Raw genomic sequence first — 11111 nt, 5'->3', positions numbered from 1 at the left:
GAACTCTATATGCCAAAGCCATTTTTGTGGCCGATGAATTCATATGAGCCCTCCCCAATGCCCGGGTACCACGCGGGGGTGTCCTGAGCTCGGGTCGAGCACCAATACAAGCCACGATCGGGTGGTAGGTGGGTTTAGGCACATCTTCATATTTGTGCCATTCCAATATCATTTTTATGGCTTGTGAATTCACATGAGCACTCCCCAGTGCCCATACACCACACGCGAGTGTCCTGAGCCCAGGCCGAGCACCATGCACGCCACGATCGAGTGGTAGGTGGGTTTAGGCACATCCTCATATTTTTGCCCTGCCAATGCCATTTTTATGGCTTGAAATTTCATACAATGGTCCCCTAAGCCTTCATGTGAATTTTCATAGCAAGATAACTCGTTTTCTATTTTTCATGATTTTTAAAATTTTTTACGGTTCGAGATTTTTTAAAATTTTTTTAGGAGTTTTGGCCCCAAATTTGATAGACGTGATCCTTGTATTTTTTTTTTGGCATGCACAAAAATATTCAGCTAAAAACTTGAAGTGTAGAAGATTTGGTGATCATTTGAAAAAAGTGTCCCCATTTCAGACACTTGAATGGCTACTGGCAGCAAACCTGTAAAATCTCATATGCTCTTTAAGGGGGTGTAAGTTCTTGAGGTTTGTTGAGGGATAAGGGGCCAATATAAAGGCCAAGTACCAGCACCCATTGCACATCATGTGCGCACACCCCTTGGCCCCTCAATCATCGGAACCCCTAATACCGTCGGTCAGATTCTCCAACGATGCTCCGATGATGGTGCCCCAGGCAAAAAAAATGTTGCACCAGCACATGGCCGAGCCCAGCATGTACATTGTGGCTCAAAATCAAACTTTAGCCAAGGCCTCGACCATCAATGGCACATGATGGCGTATGGTGATGGCACATGCATCGACCATCATCAGCACAGGCTGCTATTTGGTACAGGCACTTGCCTCAACCGCCATCGGCACAAGCTGGCCCTTGGTATAGGTGTCACACCCTGGACGGGCATGCCAGACACATCAGGCATACCAGCACATGAGCCAGAGGTTGAGGCCCGCACACCAAGCGCGCTGGCGGGTATTTACGCACAAGGCCTAGGAGACAAAGCCAGAACACCCGCCCAGCTTGCAAGCCAGCCCATGAGGCCAAGGCCTAAGGCTGAATACGAGCGAGAGACTGATAGCGAACAAGTACCATGAGGGAAAGATGAAAAAGACTTTGAAAAAAGAGTCAAAGAGTGCTTGAAATTGTCGGGAGGGAAACGGATGGAGGCTAGCGATGTGCCCCAATCGGATGAAGAATGGCGAGAGCTGGTCCATCGATCGACTCGGGGCATGGACTAACATAGGTCACGACGGTAGCCCAAGCTTGAGCTTTCGATGTGGCCGTGGAAAGCAGCACGAGACATCTCGGTGTGCCTCGATACCTGTGTGCTCCCGATATCGACCTGCGGGCACCTTATCCGACCTGTCTTGAAACACGGACTAAAGAGTTTGACATGCATGTGAGTCAACAGGCTAGGAAACTCATAAAGCGCAATGAAGTTGATTAGTGGGATACCTCGTAGGTGCACCACCGATTGACCTTGATCTTTTGAGAAGGGTTCGAGTACGAGCATGCTCGTCGGGACCCGAAAGATGGTGAACTATGCCTGAGAGGGGCGAAGCCAGAGGAAACTCTGGTGGAAGCTCGCAACGATATTGACGTGCAAATCATTCGTCTGACTTGGGTATATGGGCAAAAGACTAATCAAACCATCTAATAGCTGGTTCTCTCTGAAGTTTCCCTCAGGATAGCTAGAGCCCCCGATGAGTTCTATCGGGTCAAGCCAATGCCTATTCTTAAACTTTAAATAGGTAGGACGGCACGACTGCTTCATTAAGCCACACCACAAATTGAGAGCTCCAAGCGAGCTATTTTTGGTAAGTAAAACTGACGATACGGGATGAATTGGAAGTCGGGTTATGGTGCCCAACTGCACGCTAACCCAGAACCCACAAAAGGTGTTGGTCAATTAAGATAGCAAGACGGTGGTCATGGAAGTCAAAATCCGCTAAAGAGTTTGTAACAAGTCACTTGTCGAATCAACTAGCCCCAAAAATGGATGGCGCTTAAGCTCATGACCTACACCCGGTCATCGGGGCAAGGGCCAGGCCCCGATAAGTAGAAGTTTGAGATGATTGCCTCAAAACCTGAGGTGCGAGCTTGGGCAGAATGGTTTTCGGTGTAAATCTTGATGGTAGTAGCAAATATTCAAATGAGAACTTTGAAGGCCGAAGAGGGGAAAGGTTCCATGTAAATGGCACTTGCACATGGGTTAATCGATCCTAAGAGACGGGGGAAGCCCATCTGACAGCGTATCTCGCACGAGCTTTGAAAGGGAATCGGGTTAAAATTCCTGAATCGAGACGCAGCGGAGGCCCCGAAAAAAGTTATCTTTTCTGTTTAACAGCCTGCCCACCCTAGAAACAGCTCAGTTGGATATAGGGTCTAGTGATCGAAAGAGCACCGCACGTCGCATGGTGTCTGGTGCACCCTCGATGACCCTTGAAAATCTGGAGGATCGAGTGTCATCTGCGCCCGATCGTACTTATAATCGCATCAGGTCTCCAAAGTGAATAGCCTCTGGTCAATGGAACAATGTAGGCAAGGAAAGTCGACAAAATGGATCCGTAACCTTGGGAAAAGGATTGGCTTTGAGGGTTGGGCACGGGAGTCCTAGTCTCAAACCCGTCGGCTGTCGACGCACTGCTCGAGCTACTTCCGTGGTAAGAGTGGGTCACTATGTGCCGACCGGGGGTTGGACTGGGAATGGCTCCCTCGAGGGCCTTCCTCGGGTGATGAACAGTTAACTCAAAACTGGTTCGGACAAGTGGAATCTAACTGTTTAATTAAAACAAAGCATTGCAATGGTTCCTGCAGATGCTCACGTAATATGATTTTTACCCAGTGCTCTAAATGTCAAAATGAAAAAATTCAACTAAGCGTGGGTAAATGGTGGGAGTAACTATGACTCTCTTAAGGTAGCCAAATGCCTCGTCATCTAATTAGTGATAGGCATGAATGGATTAACGAGATTCTCACTGTCCCTATCTACTATCCAGCAAAAGCACAACCAAGGGAAGGGGCTTGGCGAAATCAGTGGGGAAAGAAAACCCTGTTGAGCTTGACTCTAGTTCAACTTTGTGAAATAACTTGACGGGTGTAGGATAAGTGGGAGCCCCTGGGCGAAATTGAAATACCACTACTTTTAATGTTATTTTACTTATTTCATGAATCAGAGGTAGGACACGACCCCTTCTCTTGGATCCAAGGCCGGCCTCGACCGATCGATCCGAGTGAAAGCCATTGTCAAGTGGGGAGTTTGGCTAGGCCGGCACATTTGTTAAAAGATAACGCAGGTGTCCTAAGGTGAGCTCAACAAGAATAGAAATCTCATGTGGAACAAAAGGGTAAAAGCTTATTTGATTCTGATTTCCAGTATGAATATGAACCATGAAAGCGTGGCCTATCGATCCTTTAGACCTTCTAGATTTGAAGCTAGAGGTGTCAAAAAAGTTACCACAGGGATAACTGGCTTGTGGAAGCCAAGTGTTCATAGCGATGTTGCTTTTTGATCCTTCGATGTCGGCTCTTCCTATCATTGTGAAGCAGAATTCACCAAGTGTTGGATTGTTCACCCACCAATAGGGAACGTGAGCTGGGTTTAGACCATCGTGAAACAGGTTAGTTTTACCCTATTAATTGTGGCGTCGTGATAGTAATTCAACCTAGTACGAGAAAAACCGTTGATTCGCATAATTGGTCATTGCGCTTGGTTGAAAAGCTAGTGGTACGAAGCTACTATGAGCTAGATTATGACTGAACGCCTCTAAGTCAGAATCTGAGCTAAAAATGACATACACACCCACTGCCCGATTATCGACCTGTAGTATACACCCATGGCCCCTAAGGGCACATGTCGTAGCTGTAGCACCCGCGACGAAAGAGCCGCACGGGCCTCTTTAGAGCTCAATTCCCACCGAGAGATAGGTACAATCCTTTGCAGATGACTTAAATATACGACGGGGTATTGTAAATGGTAGAGTGGCCTTGCCATGATCCACTGAGTTTCAGCCCTTTGTCGCTTCGATTCGTCCCTCCCTTCCCTTCTCCCGTTGACCCTCTTTCTTTTCACGTCGCCCCCTCCAGGGTTAGACATGACCCGAGGCCCTTCGTCCCTCAATCTCGACCAAGAATGAACTCCACTCATCCTAGTCGACCCACAAAATGAGTGTGCGGGGACTAAACCAACCACGAGGGTAAGATGTACGAGCCAAGGATCCCGCTGCAGGTTCCTTTGGTTGTTGCCCCAAACGCCGTCGATAGCGTTTGGCCCTTGGTTGGTCAAGACTGGGAATGCACTATGTATGCCTAAGTCAACCCACGAAACAAGCGTGTGGGCACTAAGCCAGTTGGAGAGCCAAAATGCACAAGCTAGGGATCGACTCGGTCGCCCTCAGTGTGTTGTAGATCCTGTTGCGCTGCGAGTCCCTCGGTTCGATTGAGGCTTAGACTAGGAATGAACTCTATATGCCTAAGTCAACCCACGAAACGAGCATGTGGCCTCTAAGTCAGCCAGAGAGGTAGAATGCGCAAGCTGAGGATCGACCCGATCCCACTTTATGTGTTGTGAATCCTACTACGGATCTCTCGATCCGACTAGGGCTTAGATTGGGAATAAACTCCGTATGCCTAAGTCAACCCATGAAACGATCGTGTGGGCACTAAGCCAGCCAGAGAGGCAGAATGTGCAAGTCGAGGATCGGCCCGGTCCTCCTTTGCGTACTATCCCATTCAGGCTACGAGTCCTGCTGCCACAACCCTCAGTCCGATCTGATCTTAAACTGAGAATGAACTCCGTATGGTTAGACTGAGAATGAACTCCGTATGCCTAAGTCAACCCACGAAACGAGTGTACGGGTACTAAGCTGACCAGAGAGGCAGGATGTGCAAGCTGAGGATCGGCCCGGTCCCCCTCTGCGTGTTGTTGATCCTGCTGCGGGTCCTACTGCGGGTCCTGCTACCACAACCCTCGATCCGATCGGAGCTTAGATTGAGAATAAACTCTGTATGCCTAAGTCAACCTATGAAACAAAGTGGACAGGCACTACGCCAGCCAGAGAGGTAGGATGCGCAAGCTGAGGATCAGTCGGGTTACCCTTGCGTGCTGTCGATCCTACTACGGGTCTTACTGCCACAATCCTCGGTCCGGTCGGAGCTTAGACTGGGAATGAACTCCATATGCCAAAGCCATTTTTGTGGCTCATGAATTCATATGAGCCCTCCCCAACGCCCGCGCACCAAGTGCGGGTGTCCTGAACCCGGGCCGAGCACCAATGCGCACCACAATCGGGTGAAAGGTGGGTTTAAGCACATCTTCATATTTATACCGTGCCAATACCATTTTTATGGCCTGTGAATTCACATGAGCACTCCACAGTGCCCAAACACTACACGCGGGTGTCCTGAGCTTGGGTCGAGCATCATGCGTGCCACGATCAGATGGTAGGTGGGTTTAGGCACATCTTCATATTTTTACCATGTCAATGCCATTTTTGTGGCTTTGTAAATTCATACAATGGTCCCCTAAGCCTTCATGTGAAGTTTCATGGCAAGATGATTCGTTTTCTATTTTTCATGATTTTTAAAATTTTTTACGGTTCAAGATTTTTTAAAAATTTTTTAGAAGGACTTTTGGCCCCAAATTTGGTAGCCGTGATCCTTGTATTTTTTTGGCATGCATAAAAAAATTCAACTAAAAACTCAAAGTGTAGAAAATTTTTGACCATTCGAAAAACGTGTCCCCATTTCAACTTGCACATGGGTTAGTCGATCCTAAAAAATGGGGGAAGCCCATCTGACAGCATCTCCCGTGCGAGCTTCAAAAGGGAATTTGGTTAAAATTCCAGAACTGGGACACGATGGCTGACAGCAACGTTAGGGAGTCCAGAGACATCGACAGGGGCCTCGAGAAGAGTTATCTTTTTTGTTTAACGACCTGCCCACCTTGGAAATAGCTCAATCGAAGGTAGGGTCTAGCGACCAGAAGAGCACCGCACGTTGCGTGGTGTCTAGTGCACCCCTGACGGCCTTTGAAAATCTAGAGGATCGAGTGTCGTCCACGCCCGATCGTACTCATAACCGCATCAGGTTTCCAAAGTGAACAGCCTCTGGGCGATGGAACAATGTAGGCAAGGAAAGTTGGCAAAATGGATCCGTAACCTCAGGAAAAGGATTGGCTCTGAGGGTTGGGCACGGGGGTCCCAATCCCAAACACGTCGACTGTCGGTGCACTGCTCGAGCTATTTCTGCGACGAGAACGGGTAGCCGCATGCCGATCGAGGGATAGACTGAGAACGGCTCCCTCGAAGGCCTTCCCTGGGCGATGAACAATCAACTCAAAATTGGTACGAACAAGGGGAATCCGACTGTTTAATTAAAACAAAGCATTGCGATGATCCCTGCGGATGCTCACGCAATGTGATTTCTGCCCAGTGCTCTGAATGTCAAAGTGAAAAAATTCAACCAAGCGCGGGTAAACGGCAGGAGTAACTATGACTCTCTTAAGGTTGCCAAATGCCTCGTCATCTAATTAGTGACGCGCATGAATGCATTAACTAGATTCCCACTATCCCTGTCTACTATCCAGCAGACAGTTATATAAAAACTATGATTTCTCTATGGAATCATTATGAGCTAGATCTGAACTCAGTAGGTGAAGGCCTTCAGAAGTAATTCATTACAGGTTGGTTATTCATCAACACAAGTTTAGCTTATGACGTGTTTGAAAGCCCTCATCCGAATGATTATTTTACAAAAAGCCAACAAGGAATTCCATTAATAACTTGTCATTTTGATTCTTTGGAACAACTCGATGAATTTAGTAGATCTTTTTAGAAAGACTCAAAGACCATAGATTGAACCTATCCAATTTTTATAGTGTGATTGTTAGCTGTTCATGAATTAGCTGTACCTATTGTTTCTTTTTTAGGATCAATATCAATAATGCAGTTCATCCAATGATAAACCTAATTTGAATTAATTATAGAGCTATGAGACAATCAAACCCAAACAAACAAAATGTTGAATTGCATTGTACCAGTCTCTACTAGGGGTTATTATTTTGTCAAGCATTCTGGGACTGTGCCTCTTTATTCATAAGCATAAGCAATAGGAAGAAAATCTATGAAATTGGTATAATCATCATTTCTTCCAACATCTTCCCCATCCACCGAAGGTGAACAATGCTAGAGACATGGAAATGGTGAATTTTCTTTATTTTCCTACTCACTGAAATGCCATCAAAGAGCTTAACCAATAAAAAAAATAATCATATTCAAGGATGGAAACCACCTTCCTGGTTTGCTTCCATCATTAAGATTTTAGGGTGCTTGATCAACTCAAAAGTGCATATATCATCAAAATCAAGTTTTAAATCCTAAAAATCTAGTAAAACAGCACCAATTGCCAAGATTATAGAAAACCATGGAAAATCCTAGAGACCTATGTTCGGTATGATTTGATTGACTATGAGACAGGAGGTAACCAACCTAAGGTGAAATAATGAATTCAATTGCAAGCTACTCTCTTAGTTTTCTTCAATATTTTCCCTCATCATCCTCACTAAAGCCCTCAACAATGGTAATGCCTTTTTAGGTAATCTCTCTCACAATTTCACTAGATAGAACACGGAAACAAAGCTATTTCTTAAAAGTAGCAAGTAAAAGTGAGGGACTCAGAAACCTACATCCCCATTTATACCCAACCAAGGGGTGGAGGTGAAGCGGTAATATACAAATCCCTTCAATTGCTTTTTGAAAGGTGAAAAGTTCAAAACCATTAATACCTTTCCAACTACCCTCTCAAGATTGGTGAAAAAATAAATTCAGTTCTTAAAACCATGCCAAAATTAATCCTCTTTCAAAGACTTTTCATCGACTCCCTTGAAACTAATGTATTTTTGGAAAACACACCCATTCAATGCCACGAAGCTGTGTAATTTGAAAAAAAACACACCCATTAAATGTATTTGACAACTCCCCACTCAAAATGAGACATGTAGCTTGTTCAATCGCTTCTCTCAGAAACACAAGTGCGTACAGTACACCACCTTATCAGACGTGTCCTAACCACACTTGTTCCATAAACAAAGTGCAAAGCCTTTATAGCAAAATTTTCTTAAGTCCTCACTTATTGGTTTCTATAACCTTACCAACTTTCTAGCTCACCAAGGATAGTCAGTACTTCCAAGCATGACACATCAACAATTGAGCTCACCAAAACATCTTCCCTGACCACAAGGACACCTTAGCATAATTGCTCACCAAAGACACTCATCTCACCTTAGATAGGACACATCATCATGCAAAGCTCGCCAAAACATAAAGACTCCTCATTAAAACACTTTTGCTATAATTCTTTTTTACTTTCTTTTTTCAAGCTTTGGACAACAATCTAAGGGTGGTCACTTTATAACTACCTCAAACTTGAAGGGCAATTGTTATGCCTAAGTCAACTGGTCAATGATTAAAGCTTGGTCAACATAGTTAGGTTTTTAGATCACCTAGACAAAGCTTGTCTAAGTAATCGTGTCACTTGCTCTAAGGGAAATGGCTTGCCTTTCATTAAAAGAAAGACTCGCCCTCGCCCAAGGTCCTACCAATGACTTGTCTAAGTAGTCACTCCAAAATTATGCCATCAGCACCCAACTTACCTTGTATCATTAAATGTGGCCCATGCCTGCCTGTGATCATTAAATATAATTTTTATCTACTCATATGGACCCTTCTCGAGTTTCACATAGACATCCTATCAACTGTCAACTATCTTAGTTAGGCATCACCCTTGATCTTAAAAAAAAGATAGGTGGAAAACCAGATATTCAAGGTAACACAAACTAGATCCAACATCTTTTAGATTTTCTCTCCATTAAAGCTTCACACACACACTTTACCATATTTATCTTCCTTCTTACTTCTTAACCCTACTTTGGGCATCATATTGACTTGAGCATCAGAGAGTGCATGGAATAACAAGTCTAGCGTCCCTGTCATATTTTCTACCTACAGGTCACAACTGTCTTTCTTTTCCACCTCATTCATTTCCTTTCAACTAAGACATTTAAAAACACCATCAACAATTATATTACCCTTCATCAACTTACTCTACAAACCTCATAATCTGATAAAACCATGCGTATTTACTCCATGTTTGACAAAAACAATTAACCAACAACTTGTTAAATTAATAGCCACGTGATGATGTATGCCCTTCAAAAGGCCATAATGTGTACCTATTAGGGCTCTTTTGTGTTGAAACCATTGTCTTATACAAAGCTGCAATCTTTTTGTCTTTTCTTTCCCTCAAATGAGTATAAATTCTTATGCACATTGTAATCATATAGATCAACAAATATTATAAAAGAGTCCAAAAAGTTTTAAAAATAAAAAATTGAGGGAATTTGCTAATGACAAGTATGAAGAATTCTAGTTTCATTTGTTGCATCTTAGCTATAGTTCTTTTGGCATTCTCAGGTTTTTTCTTTTTTACCCTTGATTGATGCTTCATGTTAGTCTAAAAGGTATTAAGATTTTCCTTTTTTTTTAAATGAAAAAGCGGCAGAAAAAAAGGAAGTGATGGTAAAAAATAAGGGGAGGTGCCTTGAAATGATTGATCCAAAGAGATTTAATCTCTTGTCTTGCAAACAACAATGCTTTCAACTTAAGAATGGAAATGGCGTTGCTTGGCCAATGTCAAAAAGGGTTACAAATGTATTTGTTACATAAACTATTAACTAGAGTTTGCTTGAATTCATATAATTAAGGGTAAATTTCATCTAAGTCTTTAAGTTTTAAGTATAATTCAATTCAAGTTCATTAGTTTGAAAAATGGATGCTTCACCCCAAACTTTTCAACTAATAGGACAATGAGGTCATTCTGTTAGTTATCTATTAATTATTCTGTTAAAATCTCATTAAAAAACTATTATACCTTTGAAAAATCAATATCCTCAATTACTCACATAATATAATATTTTATAATAATAATTTTTTTTTATTTTGTCTCAAGATGCATAAAATATATTTATAATATAAAAAAATTTAAATGCAACATATGAAAACAAAACTTACAATTATAAATATGCTAATATGTAAATATATGTATAACAAAATGAATATATTAAGCATGTAAAAATTTTAACCAAACCATCTTTTTTTCCAACCACATTTTTTTTTATTATATGTTACATATTCATTTTCTTTGAAATTTGTTCCATGTCGAAAAATTCATTTTATTATAAATATTTACATATTAGCTTATTTATAATTATGAATTTTGTTTGTATATATTGCTCCTAAAAATTAATATATTTTATATATTTTAAGAAAAAATAAAAAATTATTTATATAAATCATTATTTTATGTGAATATTTGGGGATATTTATTTTTCAAAGATAAAATGGTCTTATAATGAGACTTTTAACTAACAAAAAGATCTCATTGTTATATTAATTAAAAAGTTTAAGATGAAGTGTTCATTTTTTAAACTAAAGAACTTGAATTATATTTAAAACTTAAAAACTTAGACAAAATTTACCCTATAATTAATCAAATGTTTATTATTGCCCATTGACTTTTGAATTTGGTATGATATTGAAGTTAACCATTAAAAGTTATAAATTTTAATAAGTTTATGTATCTAAAATCATTTTTAGTCAAACAAGTACAAAGAATAAAATATAAAGATAAGGATTCAAAGGTCAATTAAGAATTTTAAAAAAAAAGTGTTTACTATTAATTAATGTTTCTTCTATTTGATATTAGAACTCAACCAATAAGCCTCCAATGACGGTAAAAGATATCAAGAAGACCAATACCTTTGTTTTATTCCATCATTTTTCATTTTTAATGGTCATAAAATATAGGTGATTTTACTAATCAAGTACAGTTTTTTGGACGGTGAATTCGATTAAATCAAGAGGAATTAGGTAATTGCCATTGAATCAAATACTCAAATATATTCTACGTGAACTGTATACGTGATAAATTGGA

General features: G+C 41.5%; 1 pseudogene; it reads left to right on the top strand.

Moving 5' to 3' along the window:
- Positions 1 to 1109: 1109 nt before the first annotated feature.
- LOC149513122 (25S ribosomal RNA) lies at positions 1110 to 4154 on the top strand (annotated as a pseudogene).
- Positions 4155 to 11111: the final 6957 nt, after the last annotated feature.

The sequence above is a fragment of the Durio zibethinus genome, chromosome 20, assembly GCF_047325235.1.
Source record: "Durio zibethinus cultivar Kanyao isolate XHJ-2024 chromosome 20, ASM4732523v1, whole genome shotgun sequence".
In the NCBI taxonomy this organism is placed as follows: Eukaryota; Viridiplantae; Streptophyta; class Magnoliopsida; order Malvales; family Malvaceae; genus Durio; species Durio zibethinus.
This window is presented reverse-complemented; position numbering and strand designations above follow the sequence as displayed.